This window comes from Ictidomys tridecemlineatus, chromosome 10 (genome assembly GCF_052094955.1).
Source record: "Ictidomys tridecemlineatus isolate mIctTri1 chromosome 10, mIctTri1.hap1, whole genome shotgun sequence".
NCBI lineage: Eukaryota > Metazoa > Chordata > Mammalia > Rodentia > Sciuridae > Ictidomys > Ictidomys tridecemlineatus.
The window spans coordinates 113586110-113610987 of record NC_135486.1 but is presented as its reverse complement, the minus strand read 5'-3'; the positions used below and the strand labels follow the sequence as shown (position 1 = coordinate 113610987).

At 36.0% G+C, this 24878-nt stretch overlaps 1 long non-coding RNA gene and 1 pseudogene across 1 annotated transcript in view; one reads left to right on the top strand and one right to left on the bottom strand.

Moving 5' to 3' along the window:
- The window catches only part of LOC144367659 (uncharacterized), a 108175-nt gene that overhangs the window by 76938 nt on the left and 6359 nt on the right, over window positions 1-24878 (top strand). The window lies entirely within an intron of this gene.
- LOC144367280 (cytochrome P450 3A12-like) lies at window positions 2184-24114 on the bottom strand (annotated as a pseudogene).

Below are 24878 nucleotides of genomic sequence, written 5' to 3'. Positions count from 1 at the left end.
GGGATTTCATCTGTCTCTTGTCTGCCCTGATTTGTACTGTCTTCACTTTCTACTGCTTGTCCTGTAAACTTTAAGTTTCCACATCAGACTTAAATATGACAGCAGTACACCAACTCCTTAACCAGCTTCCACAAAGAAATAAGGCCAAAGTTCTGTAACACAACCCTTAACAATTACATGCATAACTAGAAACATCTTAGTGGTTCAGCTGCTCTTGTTATAAGCTGCCTGGTAAAATAAGACACATAATCCAACAACCATAAAAACACAGACACACACTAACCCAAACCATGCATATGATTACACACACATATGTCTATATTTAGTAAGAAGAGTCATAAATTTTGGCCCTTAATAGAGTCTTGGAATTTCAAATGACCATGATCATGATGACAAATTTTAGGTTTGTCTTGTTTTGAAAAAAGTTGAATTTCAATAATTTCAGTTTTTGGGTACTTATAAATAGAGAAAAATCTCTTCACAAATGTTTTCTTAGATCAAGAGAGCATATCACCCTGTACACAGGATCCCATATTTCTGGCATCATACTTTGTCTCCACTCCCTGTTTCCCCAAGGACTTCGAAGAGACCATGTGGCTGAGGAATCAGTCGTCTCTGGCAGACTTCATCCTTGAAGGGCTCTTTGATTACTCTCTGACCCACCTTTTCCTTTTCTGCCTGACCATGGTGGTCTACCTTGTAGCACTGAGTGGCAACACCCTCATCATCTTCCTCATCTGTGTGGATTCTGGGCTTCACATGCCCATGTACTTCCTGCTCAGCCAGCTCTCCCTCATGGACCTGATGCTCGACTGCACAATCATCCCCAAAATGGATACCAACTACCTGTCTGGCAGCAAGTCCATCTCCTTCATGGGCTGTGACATGAAGCACTTTCTATATTTGTCTCTGGGTGACACTGAGTGTCTTCTGCTAGCTCTCATGTCCTATGACAGGCATGTTGCCATCTGTCATCCTCAGCATTATACTGTGCTTATGAGCAGGAAGATGGTACTGATGATGGCCATCACCTCATGGTTGGGGGAATCTCTGAACTCCATAATTCACACAGTTATCTTGATGCACTTTTCCTTCTGTGGATCTTGGAAAATACACCACTTCTACTGTGAGTATCCAGCTGTTGGGAAGTTGGTATGTGGTGATGTCACCATCTATGACACCACAGTGTCATAGAAGAAGCATCTTGCTTCTCCTCCTCCCCATCATCCTGTTTTCTACATCCTATGGCTTCATCCTGCACAGTGTCATTAAGATGGGTTAAGCTGGGAGTAAGAGAAATGCCTTTGCCACTTGCAGCTTTTACTTCATTGTGGTGTCTCTCTGGTTTGGTGCCTGCATCTTCTCATACATGAGGCCCAGGTCCCAGCGCACTCCACTGCAAGACAAAGTTGGTTCTGTGTTCTATAGCATCATTACTCCCACTCTTAATCCTCTGATTTATATTCTCCGGAATAAGGATGTAGCTAAGTCTCTGAGGAGAGTGTTGAGGAGAGGTATTATCACCCAATGACTACACCTGTAGTTGGCCCAAGTATAGAGTGTTATTATGGGTAAACTTCTAAGCATTTTCAAGAATCCAGATCCATGATGTACTTTGACTATCCCCAGAATAAAGTGGTTTATATATACCTTCACTATTTTAGCTTAGTTTCAGGAATTCAAGTAGCATTGTGTATGTGTCTATAATCCTTCAGAGTATTATGGAAAACCATTATAAATCCATTTAAGGTAGACATATGAAGTTCAGTGATACTCTAAAAATATTAAGATAAATATATAAAGATCTTTTCTATCATTATTTCTAATGACTATTTAAAGACTATTTAGGGAGTACAAAATTAAAATGTTTTGACTAATATTAGAAACCTGTGTAGTAAAGCATGTATTGAAAAAAAGAGTTGATGATAAAAAGAAATTGTACTCAGATTCTTTGAGTTACTGAATCAGCGTTTAAGAATTCATAAGGGCAATATGAAGAGGTGAGGGTGCAGAGGTGGGTGGATAAAATTCCCCAAAAACTATAGAGACTGAGTCTTTATATCTGGCACACAGATGGTCACCTCCTTTCCATCACACAACACATAATACTGTGCACAGACACTGAACTAGCCAAGCAAAGGTTCAGCATCTCTAGTAACTAAAGAGCAACATCCACCAATAAATCCATCTTCAATACAAATTTGTATTCACAGAGAACATCAATATGTTTTTTGTTCTGAGATACATCTTCTTTGAAGAACAGAGCAGAGATTTAGGGAGATTTAGACTCTACTTTCCAGGCTCATCTCTTGACTCAACCTTTAGAACAATGGGTTTTTCTGGTTGAGGAAATGGTGTCTTGATTAATTTCATAGGTATCTGCAATCATTAAGCAAGTATATTTAGATGTAGTAAGTGAAGCCTGAACATCAGAAAGAATTGGAAAAGGTACATTTCAGACAATAAAGCTATACAAACATATAAAACTACTTTCAGCCTCATGTGTCTGGGATTTCTTATATTTATTCTATAAGCTTTGCCAAGATTGTAGAATGAAAGCATACATACATCTGTCAATTCCAAGAAGTATTTCATTAGCATCTATTCTTTACCATCGCTAAGATAAAATAATGTTGGCTTGTGTTCTTTTTAATTTAAATTTTAGGAAAACAGCTGATGATGAGCCTGAGTGGTAGAACACTTGCCTAGCATGAGTGTGCCCTTGGTTCCCTAACAACAGAAACAAAAAATATTCAGCAATATAGATGCATTTAAATAATTTAAACTAGATTTTTGGTATTATTTCAAACTATTTTTGGAAAGCTAAATAAAGTGAACTTCATGGATGTTTGCTCAGGTTGCTTCATGGATGGGTTACATAGGTAACCCTGATCAGGTTTTATAATTTGAACTCCATGAGCAGTCCTTCCCTTCTAAGAGTCCAGGCATGCCTCTTGATAAAACCCATGAAGTTTAAAGTTAGAAAAGACCTTCAGGGAACAACATGCTTTCTCCCCCTAAAGTTTCTCTTCTTCTTTGAAGTGCAAATGGGGAACATTGGAGTCCTACATAGTTTTGAGTATCCCTTTAGTCTCATTCTCACCAAGGCATTCCTTTAATGTTGGGGGTACCTCCAACAGAATAATCTTCTACATCCAAGAGAGAATAGGGAAGACAATTGCCATATAGATTGAGAAGTTCCAATCTGGGAAATACTAGGAGCTTTCAGAAAGAACCTGCCCCATCTCAGATATACTAGAGACCTACTTTCTCTGAGATTTAAGTTCCTTCTTGCTTAGAGAGTAGCCACCTGACTGCCCTGACTTCTCAAATAAAATGGTCACCACTTCTGTCTCCTCCTTTCTCATATGGAACACGAACAAATGGGAAAGAAATTGCATAATGAATGATTAGTCCCTATAAATAAGCCATATAGAACCTTGCTTTTTGTGACTCAATGTACAGTGTATTCTTCACAGGAGAGATTCCACATAGTTCCATAAATGTAACACATTACTATTTTTAAATTTAAAATAGTTTACAAATATTTTCTGCATAGAGAGAAACATGAACATTAGATTAAGTTGACATTAGATTAGGGGAGATGGAGAAAGAGAGAAAGAGAAAGATGTTATTTGTTAAAATTCAAAATTAAAACAAGCAAAAAATTGACAGCCAAGTACTCTAAATTAATGATGTCTCTCCTTAAATATTTCTTGAATCTTTCTATGAACAAGTTTCCCTCTAAGTCACCATTGAGATTTCATGAAGGGCAAAATTGAGGTGATGTAGTTATGTGGTATGATGTAGTTAATATACAGAAAAAATGGGCCTCTAAATGGGATGATTTTGGGACAAAATATTAACTTAGATGATCATAAAATTTGGAGTAATCAATATCAAAAGGTAGGAATGAATGGGTGTTGCATTAGATGGGAGGACACTTTAGAGAAGTTTGGGGATTTAACTAGAAGTTGAAAGATGAGAATAGAATGAGGAAAATGGGGAAATAAGATTCCAAGAGTTACTATTGAAATGTAAAAGTAGTTTTTCTGCAACAGGATTTCAGGAAGGTTGGATCAATTAGAAAAATGCTGAACTGCATAAATCTTTTCTATCTTTAAAAAATGATTGATGACAATGTTTCTCAACTTTGTTTGAGAATGAGACTAACAGGAAGCTTTTAGAGTCAAACTCTAGACAAGTGATTTTAGAATTTTGGAGATGACCCAAATGTCTTGTATTTATAAAATTCTATGTTGATTTCAATGTCCAGATAATAGTTGAGAAAAACTGTCACAAATTTTCCATAAGTTCTCTTGAGGAAAATAGCACTTGACATCATCAAAACATGGCTTTGACAGTTTAGGATTGACTATGGAAAGCAGCCTCATCCTCATTTGAAATAAAATCGAGTTTATACTTTTATAAAGTTAAAAAGCACTGCATATAAGCATGTCAACCTAATCTCAATGGATTCTAACTGATCTTTTATACTCTGTTTTTTAAAAAGCCACAGATATAGAGCTCCAAAACTGAAGAAGCCTAACTTTGCACAAATGTCTCAAAAGAGATTATTTATTTGAATGAGCAGATGCTTTTCTATAAATAGGTTTTTCAACTAAAAGAAACTACCCACAAGACCTTACTTTTTCATAAAGTGTCCTTACCTGTGTTTCCTTGCAAGGATGGAAGAAGAAATTCTGCAGTAATCTGATGAAAGCAAGTTTCATGTTCATAAGAGCAAACCTCATGCCAATGCAGTATCTGGGTCCATTTCTAAAGGGCATGTATACATAAGGATGGATGCTGTCCTTGTTCTTCTTACTGAACCTGATTCACAATAGTAGATGAGAACAAGTTATTGAGACATAAATCTATAAAAGCTACATAATTGGGGTTGTTTCCTAAATATTCATAAGCAGCAAAACACAGGATTCTTTTGTAGAATGGTCATTGAAATACTGCTGTGACTTTGCTTATAAGAATTGAAACCTACAGAACTTTTTCATTCTCCTTACACTAGAGGAGCTCTCTGTCTTGTTAAGATGAAATGAATGCTATTTAAAAGAAAATATGTCTTTAAGTATTGAAATTATATTCAGGATTGTGATCTGTATACACTCTGAGAAAATTAACAAATAAGCTTATAAATGAAGAAAAGTATGTTCCTGCCTCAACTCCCACTCCTGCATTTCATATTTTTATTGATGAAGGAAGAGAAAATGCTCCCTCTGTAATTACCTCTTCTCTCTTCTCTTTTCTTTTCTCTTCTCTTCTCTTCTGTATACTCCTTTTTTCCTCAATTTTCTTGTCTCCCTTCCCTTTCCCAATTCCTCTCTTTCTCTACCTCCTCCTCATTCTTCTTTTTTTTTCTTTCTTCTTCTATCTCTGCCTCTCCTCCCATAGAATATCTTATCACTGTCTTCTGAGTCTGTCTCATCAAGTTACAAATAATTTCTTGAATGTTGACCCCATGTTTAATTCAAATTGAGTCCTACACTTTAAGGATAAAGTGCTGATTTGGAGAAAGTGATAATGACTTTGTGATTCATTTTAAAAGTATTCTTATATATTTGAGAGCATTTTGGCAAATTTACAGGTTATTGTGATTAAAAGTAGCATGGAATCTATTGGGGGGTTAAGTGGTGTGTGGAGGGTCTGATGATGTTGGTGGATGGTTGTTTGGGCAGATGATGAGCAGATGAGGAAGCATTAAAGCATTTTTCCAGACTACCGTCTGTAGATTATGCTTGTGTGTATGTGAAGTGTCCTCCATACAATACATCTTTGTAATTTTCCTCATCATGGTCTAGTCCCTGATGCACTTCAAGCACTTAGTATCTTATCACGCCTCAGTGAATCAAAGAGATGTGTAATCTTTGATTTGGTATCTGTGAAGTTTCAAAAGTTGCAAGTGGTGAAATTGGAGGAAACTGGCACTGAAGAACTCATAACCAACAAGACAAGGTCACTCTAATCAAGAAGTGTAAAGTTAGGGGCCAAGAGAAGTCTTGATCCCATGCTACCTGACCCACCAGACACTACCCTGAAAACTTTCTCTATTTTGCTCTTCAGTACAACAACAGGAAAACAATAACTATTTCCAGAGTGCAAACTGTGAGGTTGGATCCAAATATTCAGAAGACCTAGGTCAAGACATATCAAAGGATGAATATCTGAGATGTCTTCGGGACAGGTTACTTGGCTTTGAAAGAGTCATCAACTGTAGAGAGTATGAGAAAGCTGGCCCAGAACATTCCAGAGACAATATTCAGGAGGTCTGAACTCTCTCCATCTTCAGTGAGGCTGCTTGAACCATGTTATGGAGGAGGGAATTCTCAGGCCTTAACTTGTATTTAACAATTGTGCTGGAGGAACTAGGAACCAATGTTTACTCAAATGGAAGACAGAAGTGCTTACTAAAGGCAGTAGAAAATTCAAGGAGCTAAAGTGAACAGGACAAAAACCCTAAAATAATTAAAAAATGTAAGCACCTAAAATAAGAGAGTGGTCAAATGGCAGAAATGTTATTGATTACTGTTAAATAAAACAAATAAGAGTTCAACACCAAATATAATGTGATAGCATTTCAGCCCTTCAAAGCTACACATTTACATAAAAATGTCTATACAGACATTTATCACATTAATTATAGATAGGGCTTAGCTTGATGTTCTATGGCCTTAAAAGGCTATAGTCATTTATTTTTTTCTAATGCTTGTTTTCTAAAGTTCAAACAATTACCATTTTGTAAAAGACTTCTTAAAATTTTCTTAAAACAAGAAAATTTTAAAATCACATGTATGCCATCTGCACTAAGAGACCTCAGAATATGTGTGAAACAGCCTGTTAAGGGTGGATTTCCTTTCTTAGGAGCCCTGTACCTTTCAGGGTAGAACTTTTCAGGTTCTGGCCAGAACCTGTGGAGCTTTGAAGAAGACTATATGTTGGTATAGCAACACTTGTTCCTTTGGGAATGAACACCCAATTGAGTTCAACATCTTTTTTACAGACTGTCACAATTCTCTCAATAATTGGATATAATCTGAGAATTTCATTCACCACCATGCCCAGATACTTCATCTCAAATAGTACATTGTGTGTAACAAGTGCCTAGCAAGAAAGAGATTTTTTTAAATTAAGATTTAGAAATGACTTAAAACTCTGTTGACACAGTACACTGATGTATTCCAGAGCTCCTCAAATAACTCATATTCGTATAATACCATAGCATTTACAAAGCTTTTAATAACCATCATGATTTTAGAACTGCCCAATGGCACACTGAGATGCCCAGAGATTTTACCTCTCCTCTCCCCTCCAGGTGCCATTCACTCACCTTATTGGACAAAGTCTCATCAATCTCCTGCTGAAGCTGTTTCTGGACATGAGAGTGGGTGGCCAGTACATACATAATAAATGAAAGACTGGTTCTAGTGGTGTCATAGCCAGCCAAAATAAAGATAACAGACTGGAATTCAATCTCCATATCAGATAGACCTAAAAGAAGAGGAAAGACAATTTAGTCTAAGTAGGTCCATGCACACTTTATCGTTTACATGAAGATAATTCAGAATGATGATCCAAAATCCCATTAAGAAAAACTGGAAAAGCAATTCAAAATGTTCCTCATTTGGCCACCCCCACTACCCACACCACGAACACAACTGGGTGATTTCAAGGGACAGTATGGATGTAAAACACTGTATTTTTCAAATGTGCCTTGCATATCATGAAAGTTATTTAGCTATAAATAGTGAGAAGCACTCTTCCCCTGGGAAAAAAAAATAAACTTACTCTATCGAGAATGTATGTTGACGAACCTTAAAATCATTTGCAATACTGACATCTTGGCAGGGAAAATAAAGGCCATGATTGAAAGAACTATACTGAGCCACAGAGAAATTTTTCTACACCAATTGTGGTCCATGGACCAGCAGCATCAACAGCTTCAAGGAGCTTATTAGAAACACAGAGGTTCAAGCTTCACTCTAGAGCTACCAAATTGAAATCTGAACTTTCATGAGATGTGGTCAAATATGTTCACAAAATAGCCTGAGTATCATCAGGTAATAGAAAAGCTAGGGCACCAATCTTCAAAATGGATGATCTCAGGGTATGCAGAAACTATACAGAGAAAAAAAAACAAAAGAGTAGTGATTAATCGGAGTCTAATGAATGGTATTGAAATCACACAAGAACGAAGTGTTGATACAGGGCGTCAGGCAGAAAACAAAGGACAATGGGGTTCAATGAGTGGAATTAACTTTGCTTATCAATCTTGGGTTGAATGTCATCTTTCCTAGTACATGTTCCCTCTATTTGCTCAACTTCATAATCATCAAACAGCCTTTGCAATAGAGGTGTTGTTTCTCTTCACTTTTCTCCTCAAAAGTGACATTCAAGTATCCATCCCATTGATTTGAGAAATGATTAAGATTTGTCGATATTTGAATACCTGAAAGAAACATGGTATACATTCCAACCATGTAATTCATAACAAAAATTAATGCAAAATGAGTGTGAGAAAGATCTACATGGAATTCTAATTACACAAGCTTTCTATGATGCTATTGTGGGAAAACTCAAACAATGTTTTCCCCACTACTGGCATAAACCCAATAATACCGAAATGATATTAGATTATAAACTTAAGTTACAACAATTCAGTACAATCTGGTAGCCACTAACCATATGTGTTTATCTAAATTTGCATTTTAAATAATTAAATCTAAATAACAATAGAAAATTCACTTCTTCAGAAACACTACCTACATGCCAAATGCTCGTAGCCACATGTCGGGTGCTTACTGTATAAACAATACGTATATTGAGTACTTGCTTCATCACAGAAAGTTGTAGTGGAATCAGGGAGAGGACTACTGTTTAAATCATGTATATGGACTCACATAGAAATATTTATATTGCCCAGTCTGTACAAATAATTTTATTTTCATATCTATGTTCAGACAAAGGATCTAGAAGGAACTGCAGTTGTAATGGTCACATTACACTTCCAGATTTTGGTTTCTAATACAGTCTCTCACTTAAAGGACCAGGGCTTCTGGAAAAATGGGTGGTTTCAGGCCTGATCAGAGGAAATAGACAAGGAACCTAGAGTTTCTTGCACCATAAAGCAAAAATGTTCTCTCAAAAAATATGAGAAAACATATGCAATACTGTGTATGTTTCTATAATGTGGATATATATTATTATATAGGTATCAAAACAGATAGAATGTACAAACTCAAAAATCCTCATGTTAACCTATGAACTTAGGGGTAGGGTGACTTTTCTGTGATGATTCATTGATTATGGCAAATATATCATTTTGGTGAGGGGGTCTTTTCAATGGGGGAAACATATGAATTTAGAGAAAAAAATGGATATGGCAATCTCTATGCCTTCTACTCATTTTTGTTATGAAACTAAAACTGCTATAAAATATAGTCAATTTTAACAATCAAAATATAAGATGAGGAAGAGGGGAGGGAGGAAGAACAGAAGAAGGAGGGAGAAGTTGTTAAGACTTAAGTCCAAGAAAATTTGACCATTAAAATAAAAAATAATAGCAAGAGAATAAATTCATAGTATATAACATCATTCTGAAATAAATAAGAATGGAACTATCTTACAATCTAATACCAACTCATATATGTACAGTAGAAGGTAGAATGATAAAGACAGCAGTTTGTAAACATCATAATACAAATTCTTTCTATCAAAAATCATAAATGTATGATTAAACTATTTGGTGAAAGTATGTTCAGGAACACGATGCTTACACAGTGTAAGAGGTTTTCCCAAAACATTCTTATGAATTACATGGGAAAAAATTAATCTTAATATCAGATGAAGCTAGTGAACACATTTTTACTCAGTACTGCCATTTACTCTCACCACTATTGGGACAGTGCACCTTCTGATTGGATGTACAAATGCAAATATCCATGCAGAGGTTCTGATTCAGTGCATGCGAATCGGGCTGCGAATTAGCATTTGTTCTGATGTCTACAGTAAAAAGACAACTGACTAACATCGTGACTGAAATGCTTTCTCCTAGTTTCCATTCAATTTTTGAGCCTTGTTACACCTGTATGATTCTAGACAGTACATGTGGCTACCATTTGCATATCCAAATTTTATCTTCCTGCAATTTAGTGGAAATCTCTTTTCTCTAGAAAACATGTGTATTTTCAGGATAATTTGCTTACTCTGAATTTCCCTGTCAGTAGACCATAAAACATTCTTGGTTACCTTTGTAGGACTCCTTGTCTTGGGAATTCTGGGAATCAATCATTATCTGGAGAAAATCAATGTGGTGCTGGAAGCAGACATGGAAATGAAAATGACTAAATCAGTCATAAATCAGAAGTAAATCTGAAATCTAGAATTTCATGTCCCTTCTTAGAATATGGCTCCTTTAAGTCCAGAAGTCTGGTAGGTTTGCACAACCCACCAGTAAACCATGGAGAACAGGTATAAACCATGGAGAACAGAATATTTTCCTGAGAGAAATCCAGCTATGTTGTCCAATATCTGTTGCTCTTTGCTTTCCCTAATGCTGGGATTGTCTTTTTTTCCTGTCACACCTGCTTGCCCAGGAAGTGGTCCTGGACTTCAATTCTTTTAGTTTGCCTTAATTCTTATTCAATGGCCACACTGAATACACTTGGTAGTTTCAAAGATGATTACTAGCTTTTGTTTGTGTATCATCAAATTCTCCACCCATTAGGTACATGACTCAATCTTCAGTGACACTTGGGGATGGCTGTCCTGCCTCCCTGACCTGGAGACATTCTTGTGCTGACCTCCAGGCAAAGAAGAATGCAAAGCTGGGTTAGCATATTACCTTGATGGTCACTGAAGAGCATGGCCTGATTTTGGACAGGAAAGAATTCACATTTAACATACAAATACTTCACTAGGTGCCCAATAGGAAGGACCTTCCTTTGAAAAATGTGCCAACTAATAAGTAATGGGCTTGGAATTGTAATGATTGTTCACCAATATAAGACTTGGGGAATAGTTTTTTTTTTTCAGTGTAATCATTTTGAAATAGAATTTTTATTTTGACAGTTTACTTAATGGAAGAGAAATGATAAAGTTTTTAATTGAATGCTATTTCTTTCAAGACATAACATCATGTCTATTATTGTGTCAAACACTGTCAATCTTATTCATTATCAGTTTGCTTTTTAAAAATTTTATCTTTATTCTATCCAAAATGTAAAATTTCTCCAAATCTTAAAGTATTCCATCAACTTGAAAAAATGTACAGAGAGGGACTGGGGAATGAAGCTCAGTGATAACAGTATTCGCCTAGCATATATGAGGCCTTGGGTTCAATCACCAGCACCACTTACAAAATTACATATATATTTATATATGTACAAGTCAGATGTACACAACAAATAAATGATCAGATAGCGAACATTGTCATGTCACCACCACCAGTGTTTACCTTTTCTTTATCTTCTAGGTGTTTTTATTTCATCTGCCTTACAGCATTTTTAAAGAAATCCAGAACACTTTTTGAAAACCTGTAGACATTTAATGCTTGAAACACTGGTCTAAGAAATGGAAATAGCACTATAAAGAAAGTGAAAGAAAAAATAAAGAGAAATCTTAATGGAAAGACAACATCCCAGAAGCATTGATCATTTTGTAAAAAATACAGAAGATAAAAATTATCAGTTTTCTCAACCAGCAGCTATTTCCTCTGTGGCCAGTACTTCTTGTCTGGTTCATGTCTGAGCAAGGGCACTTCATACATGTGGTGGCATACACCATAGCAGTGGATCAGTGGCCCCATTAATGCCATTGGACCTTGCAAAGGAAAAGGATTAACTTCCCTGGCCCCTTACCCTTTTGTGTATTGGGATAGGGTCTCTGGGTAAACCAGTCTATAGTCTCTGCTGTAATTTATTATGCATTCAAGGAAAAGTAGGTAGGATTGATACAATTTGGCCTATGTTCCTCAGCTGTCAAAAAATGAAACCAGAAATCAATAATAGATGAAAAATCAGGAAACTCAGACAAAAGTGCAAATTAACCGTAAAACTTTCAGATACAGCTGTCAAGCATCAATAATGGTATCCAAAGGCAACTAGAAGTTGGTTTTAGGAGAATTAAGGAGAAGACATGTTATATCACACTTAGGAGAAGTAACAAAAGCAGCGCTCATAAACATACAGCTACAGATGTATAGGTTTTATAAAAGAGAGTTCTCAAGTCAGTAGTCTAAGTTAAATCATAAAATGGCGAAAAGAGCAAATTAAACAAAAAGCAAGCATAAGGAAGAAAAGCATAAAAACCCAAGTTGAAACAAATGTAATAGAAAAGAAATAAAATTGATAAAACCAAAGGTGTCTATAAGTCACCTCACTCCTTTGAAAATATCATAAAAATTACCAAACCATTAGCCAGATTGACCAAAAAATAAAAAGGGATAAGAGTTTCATATGATGATATTTTCACTCAATATGTACTAGAAGGGGGCATCTGGATCCTAAGGATCTTTATTTATTTTTGGGACCTTTACACTCTTTTCCAGAATGGTATTCATTTCCACCTACAATATTTAAGAAAACTTTTTCTGCACATCTAGCCAGTATTTGTTATTTTTCATTCATTCTTATTTTTTTGATAATGGTCATTCTAACCAGGGTGAGATGATGTCATATTGTAGTTTTGATTTGCATTTATCTTACACCAAGTGATTTTGAACAGTTTTTCATGTATTTTTAAGTCATTTGTGTTTTTTTCTTTTGAAAAATTACTATTTAGTGTTTGCCTACTGTTAAACTGGATTACTTGGGGGTTTTGGTTGTTAGGTTTTTAAAAAATTGTTATTTTATGTATCACTTATAAATGCAATACTCTATAGATATATAAAACCTATTTTATATTAATCTATTTTTTTATCTAAATGATTGGAACATCTGTACATCCAGACTTATTCCTATATTATTCTGAAAATCTGAGATGTGAATTAAATCTAGATATCCATCAATGAATGGATAAAGAAATGGATTAATTATTATAATATAAAATTTATGTATGTATAATATAGTATAATAAAATAAATGTATAATAAAATATATACATTCATATACATATGTGCCCAATGGAACATTCATTTATAAAGAAGAATAAATTCCTGTATTTTGTAGCAAAATGTAGATGGAATTGGAAGAAATTCAGCTTATGAACTAAACTAGATACATCAATACAAGAACCACATGTTCTTTCTCATATGTGGAAGGGAAAATATTTGACCTGAATGTATAATAGTGATTATTAAAAGTTGGGAAGGTTTATGGCAGAAGGTGTATAAAGAAAGGCTGTATTTCATTTTTGTATGCTGTGTAAATGTGTTGAGACATTACACGGAGCCCCATTTATTTGATTAACACATATGTTAATTAAAAAATAAAATAAATATTAAAAAAGAAATGAATGAAATTAATAGCATTAGAAATAAAAGGAGAAATTATTACTAACATTGGAGAAGGATTCTGAGAGAATTCTAACAATTTTATTGTTCACATATCTTAATGCACAAAATCCTTAAAGACATAAATTATAAAAATTGAGAATTAAATATGAAAACTGAATAAACTTGTAAAATATAACATGATTGTGTTAGTAGTAGAAATTATTCATAGTAGATTCTATGAAATAAAGAACTAATATCAATTATTCACAAACACTTTCAAAATTAAAAGAGTATTTCTGAATATATGCTAAGAGGCCAGTATTACCCTATTACTAACACCAAGCAAAGACATCATAGGAAAAGATTGTGTAATACACCAAATTCATAAAATAAAAAGTCAACATAAGAGGATTGTTTCAATTGATGCCAAAAAAAATTTGATAAAAACCAAAACCAACCCTCCCCCCCCTGGGAAAAATAATCCTCAAAACCATTCTTTTGTGATAAAACACTCAGCAAATTAGGATTAGGATAAAATTTGTAAACCTGACAAAGGATATCTATAAAAACTTGTAGCTTTATAATTTAATAGTTTCACCCCAAATCAAGAACATGACAAGAATTTCTCTCTCATCACTTCTCTTGGAGTATTGTTAGTAATAACAAGTTCACCAGCATTTTGTGATGTAAGATCAGTACTCAAAAATAAACTTTATCTCTATGCACTGTAACAAACAACCCAAAAGAAAAACTAAAAAGTGAAAAAAATAATTTTTTTACAATGTCATTAAAAAGAATAAAATACTTAGGAATCAATTTAACAAAAGTGCAAAACAAGCACACTAATAACTACAAAATACTGTTGAAATTAAAGAAAGATGATCTAAATTGCTAGAAAAAAACATCTCAGGTTTTTTGATCAGAAAACTTAATATTGTCCAAATGGCAATAGTATTGAAATTGATTTGCAGATCCTAATGAATTTGAAACAGAATCTTAGCTGGCTTCTTTGAGGAATAGACAAGTTGATTTAAAATTCACATAGAATTCAAAGGGACACAGAATAGCTAAAATGATGTTGAAAAATGAGATTAAAGTTGTAGGACTCACATTTCTTTATTTTAAAACCTACTCCAAAGCAAAAATAAAATGTGGTCCTGGAAGATGGGTAAACACATAGATAAATGGAATAGGATTTAGAGTCCAGAAATTAACCCACATGTCTATGGTCCATGGAATTTTGAGAAAGGTGCCCTGGCCACTGAATGGGGCAGACACTCTTCAAAAAATGCTGCTGGAACAACTGGATAGCCATATGCAAAAGAATAACATATTGACCTCACCTGGATCTGTATGTAAAACTTAAATTAAAGTGGTTGGACAACCGTAATATCAGAGCTAAACTACAATTTTTAGTAGTAGACCATAAAAAGTGTCTAAGTCCATATGGTCTCAATCGATTCTTAGATTTGATACTTAAAACACAAATAAATAAAGGAAATGACATAAATCATACATCATTTAAATGTAAGTTTTTAAGACCTGTTGAGTTTTTAACATTTATATAAATGGCATCAAATTTCATGCATCTACTGTCAATTGCTCTCTTTTGAGATCACTACAGCTTTGAGATTAATACATTTTAAGATTTAAAAATTCTGCTCATTCATTCATGACAGGAATATACTGCAAAAAACTAAAAACTTTGTGCTTCAAAGGACACTATCAAGAAAGTAAAAAGATATCTATAGAACAGGACAAGCATGTTACAAATCATAATCTGGTAAGAAACGGTGTAAAGAATATATGAAGAAGTATTTTTTCAATTAAATTATTTAAAAATTCTTTTTTCTTTTATTTTTAATTTGTTCCAATTCATTATACATGACAGTAGAATGCATTTTGGCACATTGTACACAAATGGTACAGACTCACACCAGTAAAATTCTTTAGCCTCAAAACAAAAAACAAATGCTTCAGGTAATTGTGAGCAAAAGATATGGATTGACATTCTTTAAAATAGTGAATCTGACTTATCTTTCCTATGTACAGATGAATACATCATAGTTCATCTCCACATCATGTACCTCCACAAGCCTGGCATCCTAATTAGAATAAGGTATACTTTATGTTTTTATAGATATGTCATCCATATCTAAAAAGAACAAATAAAAAAGTGATTAACATTGCTTGTTATCAGTAAACAAGGAGAAAATGCAAATCAAAACCACAAAAGATGCCATCTCACATCCACTACAGTGTCTAAAATAAGAGATGGAAACAGGAAGTGTTAGAAAATAAGTGAAGTAATTGGAACCATCATACATTTTTGGTAAGAATATTAAATGGTATAGCTATTATGGAAAACACTGACAGAAGTACTTTGTAAGGCAGAAATTTCACTCCTGAGTATAAACTTAGAATAAATTGAAAATTAGAGTTCACAAACATGTTTCACATTAATGTTCATAACAGCATCATTCACAATCGCCAAAAAGTGAAAATAACACAAATGTCCATCAACTGATGAAAGGATAACTAAATTGTGGTATGTCTATACAACGGAATATTATTTGGCTATAAACATGAAGTACTGATATATATTTCCTTGAAAACAAAATGCTAAATGATACACTTTGCATCACAAGACCACATATTACATGTCTCCATTTTTTTATAATATATACATTATATGCAAAGCTACAGAAACAGAAAATAGAGTAGTGTTTGTTTCAGGTAAATAATTTTGGAAGCTGACAGTTAAAAGATAATGAGTTTTCTGAGTTTTGACAATGGGGAGGGCTGCATGTATCATTTAACATGCTAAAAGTATGAAATTTTAAATTTTAAGGAATCATATAGTATGTAAAAATATATTATTGAAGTTGTTATTTTAAAAGAAAAAAGAAATGATAATCCACATACTAATTATACGAAAAAATGGATGGAAGACATCTGAACCAAGGATTCTCCTGGCTTTTTTCACAAATGGATTGTTGAGGGAATTGACATTAACTCCAAAGGATGTGCTAATGATCACATCCATGCTATAGCTCTCCAAAATTCTGAGTAGAGAAAGAAATGTAAAATTTTAATCTGTACTGCTTTACTCCCTACAACACATGCTGGAAGAAGTGGAACAGAAGATCTTCACACTGTCAGAAATATCTGTTGATCAAATGACTAGTCTATGCTCCTATCAAATACCATGAGGCAGCTGCCCCAGTGCCAGGGGAGTTAGGAACAGTAGGGTTAGTTAGCTCAAGGAGTTCAGTCACAGAGAGACAGACACCCATAATCAGACAAATTACATCAGTGAGTAGAGTGTAGATGATAAAAGTGATTAAGTACAGAGCTTCACCAGGACGAGGGTGTTATAATTGATCTCTGCTAGGGGATCCAAGAAAGGTGACCTTGACCTAGGTCCTGCCTAAGCTCAGTCTGTGTCCAGAGATGACTCTTCTCCAGTACATTACATAACAGCAATACCTTGTTCTGAGAGGCAGAAATATTGTCCCCTCTTCTCTGCACTCACTGCTACTGCTCCTGAGACGTCCTGCACTCCAGTACCCAAGGTGGCCCCAATGGCAGAATCTCGCAAAAGTGAATGAGTACGAATATCCTTACTTAAAAATTGAAAATCTCATCAAAATGTACTTGGATGAGCTCACAACTTGGTGAACATATTCTCTCAGATTTTCCAAGACAGTATCAGAGATTGTGCATGGGTCAAAATAACCCATTTTATACAACAAATGATATGGTAGCTGTAATCCATATCCTTTCAGGACCTTATCTCTGTTGAGATTGGAGGAAGAAGTGGTGAGAATATTTCATATTTTGTACTTTGCTGATATTTTCAGTGCAACCATGAATAAATTTGTTGTTTCATAGCCTGTATTGTATCTTCTATCCCTGCTCAATAGGTACCAGAAACTTCCCCCAACCAACATTTCCTAGGCTCTACCCTCAACTTCTGAGTGATCACATTCTTCATTGTAAAACATGTGTTTTGACTCTCATAATATCCACATTGATGATGAAGCAGATAAACTAATTCTGTTTTCTGTACACAGATGTCCCAGTTGCCCTGCCTTCACCTGGGAGCCTCTCCTCCTTGGGTGGCCCATTGTGGTTGTGACACCACTCACTTGCTTTTGTCTGGTCAGGGAGTAGCGCAACAGTGGTAATTTCAGTTCCCTGGCAGGCTGCTGGAAAGTCTTAAAACAGCTCAGAACCCCAGAGCTGGCATGCTATTTACTCCTTCACAGTGACAGGCTCACCTTTTTTTACTTCCTGGCTCAAGTACTTCACCAATGTGTCTCCATATTGTTTAATGATGGAGAACATCTAAGCACAAACACAACTCCACCCACAGTTAGAAGAGAATCCAGTCCACGAGGCAGTGGTTTTCCCAGGATTATAAAGTATGAGATATTTATAATGAATCAAATAATATCTCTTCCAGGATATAAAGACAAATGTCATTTGAAATTTTTCATTAGTTCTTATTATTTATCCATAACAATAAGTTTTATTTTGACATAATTATAGAATCATGGAAAATAATTTTGCACTTCTCTGATTGCTTTACATGTTGAACATTTTTTTTATATATTCATTGATCATTTGTATTTCTTCTTTTGAGAAGGATCTGCTCCTTTCTTTTGCCCATTTATTGATTGGGTTTTTTGATTTTTTTGGTGTTAAGCTCATTGAGTTCTTTGTATATTGTGAATATTAACACCATAAATGAACTGCAGGGGGCAAAGATTTTATCCACTACTGAAGGTTCTCTCTTTATGCTCTCAATTGTTTCTTCTGATGTGAAAGGATATTAGATTAGAGAAAAATAGACAACAATTAAATTATTGTTGTCAATTAAATTAAATTATTAAGTTCTTACAAGTGCTTAAGGTGCAAGAGACAGTATCATTGGGGACTCAGCCCTGTGTGCTCTTTCCACTCAACAACATGGCCTTTATGGGCCACACAAGTTAGGTAGGATAATGTGGCCAGCTCTGCAGTTTTGAAGACTTAATGAGGGAAAATGAAGAGGGAGGAAGAGGCAAAGCCTTCTCTCTCTTGTTTATAGCACACAGGAACTACAATAATACCTCTAGAGCTTCTTTCACCAAGCATTATTAAGAAAATGGCTGCTGAAATTAGCTGATTTCACCCTAGCAGATTATGAAGTACAGAAGGTCATGGGAACACAGTGGTTTAAAATGTACTGGCCATCCATTCTTCAAAGTCAGTAGAATGAGGTAGGCAGAGAAATCCTTGTGTACACTTCTAGTGAAAACTCCTAATTGACAGGGCAAAACAAATGAAATCCAGAGACTTTACACTTGCAGTAAAAGTTAAAATAAAAGAAAGCAGAGGTCAAATCATTTCCCAATCTGTTCATCTCTGTCTTCTCTTTTATTTCAAATGTTCATAATAACCCCCAAATTTATTCAATGGGACAATCTTGAAAGGAGATTAAGCCATGCATGGTGCAGATTTTAGGAAGGTCTGACTTAATGCCTCCTATGCAGTATTAAAGGCTCCTAATAAAGAAAAAAAAATAGAAAAGGGGGTAGAGGCTGGGCACTGGAAAGAAGGTGAGGCCAAGAGTGTTTGTGTAATCAGAGACTGAGAAAAGTCAGAAGTATGACATTCTTGGCCATGAATCTTGACACCTGTTGAAATATGGGACTCTTGGCAGGAGGAGGAACCTCTAAAAGCTTTATGATAACTAATTCCCAGTAATATCTCTGGGTTGGCATTGTTCTCTTGCCCTGGAGTGCCTCATCTAACAAGTCTACCCAAGGAAAGTTTCCAAAAGACTCAGCCCCACATTTTTCCATACTTTTCATGATATTGGGGATCATATTGCCAAAAACCCTGGGAGGAGAAACAAGAGAATTTATATTGTTATTTTGAAAATATTGAACCCTGCTTCTAATTGAGGAACAAATGATTCCAATCACTTGAACATCAATATGGAATTCTCAGGTGGTCATTAGGTCTCTGAATTGTAGAAATAGAATCTAATTAAGTAGCTTCAGGGGCTGGGTATGTGGCTCAAGCAGTAATGTGCTCACCTGGCATGCATGGGCACTGGGTTCGCTCTCTCTTTCTCTCTCTCTCTTTAACAAAAAGAAACCTCAGACTTTGGGAAAGGTAATCTAAGCAGAGAGCAGCATATTCTCTGACCATCTGGATTAGAGCTCATGAATTTCTATTCAGTATTCAGGCCCTGAGGCAAATACCTAACCAGGTTAATCACAAATGCAAGCCAAAAGTTCACATTTTTTTTGGAACACTCCATTCAATTGACTTAAATTTTAATAATTTTTTAAGTCATCCAATTTCAGTTCATTTCATATCACTAAATCTGACCTTGTTGAAAAACAATACTTATCTTGTGGTTAATTATGTGAAGTCCATAGATAAGAGCTGTCTTATCTCTTTTGTATTTTCTCCCTTCTAAGACTTACAGACAGGGTGTTATCTTTGAAGGATAATAAAAAAATGCAGAATGCTTTTGTTTCATCTCTCATATCCTCTACATGTACCTTTAGTAGTAAAACTTGGGCAGTGCCATGGAAATAACCATAGATTTAGACATTAAGAATTTATGTATGTGCAATTATCAAACTATGAATACTTGCATTGTTCAAGAAATTGTAGTTTCAAATATATCCATGAGCACTTTTTTAAATAAAGCTAACCATGAGATCTAGTTATGAATAGAATATTTGAATGTGCTTGACATCTTCTCTTTCACAGATTTTTGCTCAAATGTGCAAAGGCAAATTAAACATCTCTTTATGATACGTACAAGTCTGAACAACATCATGAGCATCAAATGCACGTGAATTAGAGATCTGAGTATTTCCACTGAGGCTCTTGAAGAGTTGACAACAGAGCCCCAAAGAAAACCTGGCCATGCTCAGGGTGGAGCTTGCATAGTGTTTCAAAAAGAATGAGAGCTTGGAACTTCCTCCCAAAGAAGTGCATTTCTACCAATGACATTAAACTGGCATTTTCTTTGCCAAAGAAAAAAGAAGAAACTCAACCATACTCACCTTACAGAAGCATTCCAATAAAATGCAGAGGTATTGGCCCCAAAATTCCCAGCTTCTCACATAGCACATGTGAATAGGTTCTATATCTATAAAATGAGAGGGAAAGTCAGGTCACCATGATTGTCATTCTATAAATAAGGCCCTGACAAGTCTCTGACTCAGAAACTGGACCAGACAATGTGGGAGGTAACATGTAGGTGATATATAACAACAAAAATTCCAACATCACATTCGCTCCTTCCCAACTCCATTTAGAGAGCCCCCTCCCTCACCCCAAAGGCACAATGATGAGCTAAGATAAGTTGAAACTTCATGCCCCAATTCTTGGGTTCATACTTGATACACATTCCCAGACTTGAGTCCTCCTGCAAGGTCCAGTCTGGCATTCTGCCAGGGCATTTTGTTTGCATGTCTCTTTGGTATGTTGACCCTTTCCTTAATGTAGTATTTTCAGTCTAAAAAGGGTATGTGTGATTTTTTTTCTTTATGTTTTTTTTTTCATTTTTTATTAGTTGTTCAAAACATTACAAAGTTCTTGACATATCATATTTCATACATTTGATTCAAGCAGATTATGACTCCCATTTTTACCCTATATACATATTGCAGATTCACATCGGTTACCCATCGACTTTTTTAACTACTGCCATACTAGTGTATGTTGTATTCTGCTGCCTTTCCTATCCTCTACTATTCCCCCTCCCCTCCCCTTCCCTCCCGTTCCCTTCCTCTCCCTTCTCTTCTTCTCTCCCTACCCCATATGCTGTAATTCATTTCTCTCTCTTGTTTTTTCCCCCTTTCCCCTCACCTCCTCTTATATGTAATTTTGTATAACAATGAGGGTCTACTTTTTTTAAGATGCAAATTTCCCTTCTCTTTCTCTTTCTCTCCCCCCCTCTCATCCCTGTTTAGTGGTGATCTTCTTCTCATGTTCTTTCTCTCTATTCTGTTCTTAGTTGCTCTCATTATATAAATGAAGACATTTGGAATTTATTTTCAAGGGATTGGCTAGCTTCACTTAGCATAATCTCCTCTAGTACCATCCATTTCCCTGAAAATTTGATGATTTTGTCATTTTTTAGTTCAGAGTAATACTCCATTGTGTATAAATGCCACATTTTTTATCCATTCATCTATTGAAGGGCATCTAGGTTGGTTCCACAGTCTAGCTATTGTGAATTGTGCTGCTATGAACATCAATGTAGCAGTGTCCCTATAGTATGCTCTTATAAGGTCTTTAGAGAATAATCCAAAAAGAGGAATAGCTGGGTCAAATGTTAGTTCCATTCCCAGCTTTCAAGGAATCTCCATACTGCTTTCCAATTTGGCTGCACCAATTTGCAGTCCCACCAGCTATGTACAAGTATACCCTTTTCCCCACATCCTCACCAGCACTTGTTGTTGTCTGACTTCATAATGGCTGCCAATCTTACTGGAGTAAGATGGTATCTTAGGGTGGTTTTTATTTGCATTTCTCTGACTGCTAGAGATGGTGAGCATTTTTTCATGTACTTATTGATTGATTGTATGTCCTCCTGTGAGAAGTGTCCATTCAGGTCCTCGGCCCAATTGTTGATTGGGTTATTCATTTTTTTATTGTTTAATTTTTTGAGTTCTTTGTATACTCTGGATATTAGGGCTCTATCTGAAGTGTGAGGAGTAAAGATTGGTTCCCAGGATGTAGGCTCCCTATTTACCTCCCTTATTGTTTCTTTTGTCGAGAAAAAACTTTTTAGTTTGAGTAAGTCCCATTTGTTGATTCTTGTTATTAACTCTTGTTCTATGGGTGTCCTATTAAGGAATTTGGAGCTCGACTCCACAGTATGTAGATCGTAGCCAACTTTTTCTTGTATCAGACGCCATGTCTCTGATTTGATATCAAGCTCCTTGATCCATTTTGAGTTGACTTTTGTGCATGGCAAGAGAAAGGGATTTGGTTTCATTTTGTTGCATATGGATTTCCAGTTTTCCCAGCACCATTTGTTGAGATGCTATCCTTCCTCCATTTCATGCTTTAAGCCCCTTTATCAAATATAAGATAGTTGTAGTTTTGTGGATTGGTTTCTGTGTCCTCTATTCTGTACAATTGGTCCACCCGCCTGTTTTGGTACCAGTACATGCTGTTTTTGTTACTATTGCTCTGTGGTATAGTTTGAGGTCTGGTATCACTATACCGCCTGATTCACATTTTCTGCTTTTGCTATTCTGGGTCTTTCATTTTTTCATATGAATTTCATGATTGCTTTATCTATTTCTACAAGAAATGTCATTGGGATTTCGATTGGCATTGCATTGAACCTATAGAGGACTTTCGGTAATATTGCCATTTTTATGATGTTAGTTCTGCCTATCCATGAACAGGGTATATTTTTTCATGTTCTAAGATCTTCTTCTATTTCTCTCTTTAGGATTCTGTAGCTTTCATTGTATAAATCTTTCACCTCTTTTGTTAGGTTGATTCCCATTTTTTTTTTTTTAGGATATTGTGATTGGCGTGGTTGTCCTCATTTCCATTTCAGAAGATTTGCCACTGATATACAGGAATGCCTTTGATTTATGTGTGTTGATTTTATATTCAGCCACTTTGCTGAATTTATTTACTAGCTCTAGTAGTTTCTTTGTAGACCCTTTTGGGTCTGTTAGGTATAGAATCATATCATCTGCAAATAGTGATAATTTAAGTTCTTCTTTTCCTATGTTTATGCCTTTAATTTCTTTTGTCTCTCTAATTTCTCTGGCTAGTATTTTGAGAACTAAATTGAATAGAAGTGGTGAAAGAGGGCATCCCTGTCTTGTTTCAGATTTTAGAGGGAATGGTTTCAGTTTTTCTTCATTTAGAATGATGCTAGCCTGAGGCTTATTATATATAGCTTTTACAGTATTGAAGTAAGTTCCTGTTATCCCTAGTTTTTCTAGTGTTTTGAACATAAAGGGATATGTACTTTGTCGAATACTTTTTCTGTGTCTAATGTTAGAGGGAAGAGGAAGGAAAGAGTTCTTAAAGAGAAAGAGGAAGAGAGAGATAGGTAGAATAGAGGACAGTGGAAAGAACAATAAAACTTGAAAAGAGAAAAAAAAGGAAGGAAAAAAACTAATAAAGTAGAAAATAAAAAAAAATGTGAAGTCTTAGAGATCCATTTTCTTCTCTTCCATTAGGCAGAGCTGTGCCCTTCAAGCCGAGCTTCTGCCCTCTATGTGCGTTTCAGCAATCCCTCTAAGGTGGGTCCTGGGCGTCTCTAAATCCTGTTAGTCTAGAGCCATTTCTCTTCTCCGGGCCCTCGCCCCCTTTCTCCTGCCAGCCAGCTAGACTCCCCCACCCCCCTGCTCACCAGAGGCATTCTCAAAGGATCTGTTTAAACTTGCAGCCCCACTGTGTGCCCTATTTCCTGAAGGACTGAGCACTCTCTTTTTGTCATTCATCCAAACCCCAGGGCTGTGGAACAGTGATCTGGGAACCCACAGTTTCATTTGTCCGGATCCCTTTGGTGGGCACACCCCCGGGAACTGGCGGCTAAGACCTTGGGTGTTGCCACTGGTGTTAGGGGGAGTTGGGGGTCTGGAGTCTTCTCTGCTTTCCTCTGCCCCTACAGTCATGCCCACGCTTTTGGCGGTAGTGGGAGTTGGGCCTCGGGAGTCTCCTCTGTTTTCCTTGGCCCCTATAGTCACGCCCACAGGGCTCTGGGTAGAGATTCTTGAGGTTTCTCGGCTGTATGTATCTGGTGGGGGTGGGAGTCACACACCTGCTAAAGCCGATTCCATTGGAAAGGGATTCCATCTGCCAAACTCTGGTGACGTCACCTCTCTGCTATGGCGGGCCCCAGACTCATTGCTGGAGTGTCCAATGAGAGTGGTGGGTCTGGCCTGTCTCTGGTCTGACTCAGTCTTGGTTGGTTTCAGTTCTTGTTCCCTGTTTCATGAAGGCTTGGTTAGTGACCTCTTCATAGGGTTCCTACACCGCGCCTTGCTGAACTGCCTCCTACTGTGCTGGTAATCACACAGTGGTGTGGGTCTGGACCTCCATGCCACGTGGCAGAGATTCACTCATCTGGGGCAAACTTTCACCTCCAACAATCCTACAAATTTTCCAGCAGGTCTCACTTCAGTGGAATTTTGCTAGATGTTTCTCAGCTGGTAGAATCTGACCTTATTAATGCGTCTCTCTATCCCTGTGATTGAGGAGGAACTGAAAGTGCTGACTCCCCGCCTGCTGCCATGTTGTGTGATCCTGATGTTATGTCTTGAAAGAAATATCATTCAAATAAAAACCTTATCATTTTCCTCCCATTCAGTAAACTGTCAAAATAAAAATTCTATTTCAAAATAATTACACTGTTAAAAAAGTATTCCCCAAGTCTTAG